This window comes from Mytilus galloprovincialis, chromosome 1 (assembly GCF_965363235.1).
Source record: "Mytilus galloprovincialis chromosome 1, xbMytGall1.hap1.1, whole genome shotgun sequence".
Lineage (NCBI taxonomy): Eukaryota > Metazoa > Mollusca > Bivalvia > Mytilida > Mytilidae > Mytilus > Mytilus galloprovincialis.
In genome coordinates, this window is record NC_134838.1 from 103,363,252 (window position 1) to 103,367,754 (window position 4,503).

Genomic DNA, 4,503 nt, shown 5'->3' on the forward strand with positions numbered 1-4,503 from the left:
GCCGTCCCGCTAGACCACACGACCACCTGAGCTCTCAAAATAAGAGCTTTCGCTGGCCGTGTGTTACCTTTCCTCGTCAGTTTTAATCTAGCGGCGTACTCAGTACATGATATATAAGGCATGAAGATGTTATTGTTACAGATCAGCTAAATTATCTATAGTAAAGGATCCTACAAATTAATGTAATATACAGTCACAGAAAATAATTATATTTATAAGTACGTCTGAGTCAGTGACAACTCTACAACAGATGTATCCATCGGATTGCCATCAATGATGGTGATACATGGCTGTGTACATAATGTATATACAACTCGTCTAAACATCAACCCAACAATGTTAGATCTGTAAATTTGCTTTCGCAAATTTTTGGTTCTTCCCTCGCCGGGATTCGAACCCATGCTACTGTGATATCGTGACACCATAGATAATTTAGCTGATCTGTAACAATACCATCTTCATGCCTTATATATCATGTACTGTAGTACGCCGCTAGATTAAAACTGACGAGGAAAGGTAACACACGGCCAGCGAAAGCTCTTTTGTTGAGAGCCCATGTGGTCGTGTGGTCTAGCGGGACGGCTGCAGTGCAGGCGATTTGGTGTCACGATATCACAGTAGCATGGGTTCGAATCCCGGCGAGGGAAGAACCAAAAATTTGCGAAAGCAAATTTACAGATCTAACATTGTTGGGTTGATGTTTAGACGAGTTGTATATATATATATATATATATATATATATATATATATATATATATATATATATATATATATATATATATATTCTATCGATTTCATCCTTCCATTGGGACTCTTCAGGATAACTGATGTAGTGTCGCCAGAGGATCTAATCGAAAGTGGAACCGAAAGTGAAAGACACGGATGAAAACTTAAAGAAAATACCGTTTGTTAGTACACATGACCCGTATTTACCAAACGCTTTTAATACAATTAAATCAAACCTCCCGATTCTACACGAAAGTGAAACTATGAAAAAATTGATACCGGAAGGAAACTTAATCTTCAGCCGAAGGCAACCTAAAAACTTAAAGAAACACTTAACCAGAGCTCGGTTCGAACCGAAGGTTAGTGACTTTGAAATAAAGTCTTGCGGAGATTCAAGATGCGGTGTTTGCGGTCAAGATACAAAATACCTAGAAACGGGTAAAATGAAATCATTTAAAGATGGCAAAAAATTTCATGTGAACGCCAGTATGACTTGTAAGACAACAAATCTTATTTACTGTGTCACATGTCCTGGTTGTCACGAAAATTATATCGGTCAGACTGGGAATAGCCTCTGTGAACGGGTGCGAGTTCACAAAGAACAAATAAAACACCCACAATACAGAAATTCGCCAATTAGTGCTCATCTTGATACTTGTGGTAAAAAGCATTTTCAAATAATGCCTATCTTTAAATGTAGACGGGATGAAGCATATAGAAAAGAGATGGAAAGTTATTTTATGACAACGTTCCGATTGAAATTAAATCCAGAGAACTTTTAATAACGAACAATAGCGGAACGTCATAAAAACCTCCTCAACGACGTCGCCTATAGCGACACTACATCAGTTATCCTGAAGAGTCCCAATGGAAGGATGAAATCGATAGAATGGAACTGTTAACTTTTTACTCATTTTATTATTTTATTTAATGAATATATATATATATATATAATTTAATTTAGTAACTGCATCAGTTTATTTACAAACTTATCCATACCTAGATAGATTGAATGTTGATTGTTGCTATTTTTAGACACTATATATATATATATATATATATATTTATAAATGAGTCTAAATTAAAAACTACGTATGATTGCGTTGGATAAAAACCGTAATTTTTATACGTGTACATGTTAAACAAATTTCGTTGAAGAAGGGTCTTAATACAGCACAAACAACATTTTCCAAAAGACCAAAAAAGTGAAGAAGTATATTTAAACAAAACAACTGATGTTCTTTAACCCTGCTGCCTGCCATTGGCGATTGAAAAAAACATTGATCACAAGATGTAACAAAATGGATCTTAATATAAATTTAATGCTAAACAGAAAATAATAAACTTGTGGCCAAGATTTTATGCCACAAACATAAGGTGTAATTTTTGTTTTAAAAGTCTCTTCAGTGATGTTAGGGATCGAAACGGTATTTGAAAGGCCATATAATTTACCCTCAATTTAAGATAGACTCTTGAATTCAAAGAGTCAATATAGAGAAGTTGATAGAATGACCTATTAAAGGGATAACCTTATGGATACTGATAATAAAAAAAGGGTATTTACCTTACTTAAATGGAAACACCATGTATTTGAATATAAAATTATAACTATATTCCTGTCTTAAAACAATACAATTATTTGATAACATTTATAAGATAAACACGTTATCCGTTCTACAGATAACAACCAACATGTACAACTAAGAGTTGGATTACACCATAGGGACATTCAAATGCATTAGTCGAAAATAAACTGACAACGCCATGGTCAATAAAGGCACATATAAAAAGACAAACACCGGTATACAAAACACAATATAGAAAAATAAAACTGAACAACATTAACTCAAGGAAAAACCAGAGGTCCTCTTATGTGCTCCGGAAAAATAAGAAAATCCTGTTTCACATGTGCCACTCATCGTGTTGCTCATATAAGAACGAACTCTATGATAAGTCTAATTTGGTAGGTCACATTTGGGGAACAGGGTTGAGACTACGATGCTATGAGCATATAAAGGCAATAATTGTATACAGGTGTTTAGAAGTCAATAATCGAAATAAAACAAATCCGGGTTACAAACTAAAACCGACAATAAAGATTTGACTCATAGAATAAGCATGACGCACAACAACGATAAACCCCACACAAAACACAAAGTATTGTTCTATCAGTTCTCGGAGAGATGGAACCTAGTTCAACCCAATAACAACTACAATGATTATCAAATAGTTATCATAGGTACCATGATTATATGCTTTCAATCAAAACACTTCATAAATATAATAAACGTTACAATTCGCGAAAAAAATGATCTTGTGCAATTTCAAAATAAAAGTATCGACAACATATAGAATCATTATATTCATCGATGTAAAACAATGATATTTAGAAGGACTTTGATGAATTATTAGCAAAATCATTTGTTAGACCGAAATGATATATCGGTTAAGTTAACATGTAAAAAGTAATTAACGTTATAAATGTTTAAAGGGGTTTCAAATAAGTGCATGTCTGTTAAGACTGCTACAAATAACAGTTTAATTATTATCTACTTCGATCGCTTACATGTTGGTCACAAATGAAGTGTCTTCATGGAACAATGCACGTAATGCTGCTTACTTGTTTTATTTAGTGTCACTGTGGACCATATTAATACATTTTTTTCCTTTAAGTTAATGAGTCACTTGACCGAAATTCATCAGCAGACTCCTTACTAAGTTTACTTTAGCATGTTGGTGTATTATCACGAATAAAATCAACATTTTAAAGTGAATTGTTTTAGTTTGAAGCCGATATTTTTACTTTTAAACAGATTAAACTACTAGCTAAAGTAATAAGATTTCAAAAGATCTTAAGTCGAAACTTTTAAAATTAAATGTTAAAAAAGTAAAATAAAAAAAATATCGAGCTCAGAGGAAATGTCCTAAGCAAATGGCAAAATCAAAAGCTCAAACTTAAATGGAGTTATTCCTGACGTGGAAGAGGCTTTTTCGTATGTAGAAAATTGTTGACGAAACCTGGCTTTATAGCTAGCTAAACCTCTTACTTGTATGACAGTCTCATAAAATGTCATTAAATTGACAACGAAGTGTGAACAAAACAAACAGACACAATAGGTAAAAATTTCAAAAAACGGGGTACAGCAGTCAATGTCATATTCTTATTATTCTAACCAATAAAAAAGAAACAGAAAAACTATGTCATGAAAGAAAAACAAAAAGACATATAGACAGAGCACATAAGCAATATGAAAGACAAAAATACAAAAATTTACCATAGAATAGAAAAATAACACAATGACTATGACTATTTCTTTTTGTTTGTTTTTTGTCCCTAGTACGTATTTGTAAATGCATCATAACCTTTGAATAGCATGATTGATTTTTGCAACAGTCAGCTATTTATAAAACTTTCTTGTTAAATTGTCTAATTGCGATAACTATCATAGATTTTTCTGTTTTAGTGCAGATATGTCGGAGTTTTAAGCTTTGTTTAAAATAACAATGGTTCAACGGAAAAGTTGATAGGGTATGATATTGCGTTACTGGTGTAAAAAGTTTTGCATTTATAGTAGTTTTAATTTCAAATTATAAACATATCTAGTATGTACATTTACCTCTGAGCTACAAAATAGTTCAACCGTACTTACGTTTTCTTTGCTTGGCTAACAACAATCATAAGTGAATATTCTCTTATCGTATATGTTATACTATTTTACAGTGGGAATACTGATATTTAAAGGAGATAAGTAAAATATCAAAATATCATAGTGATTC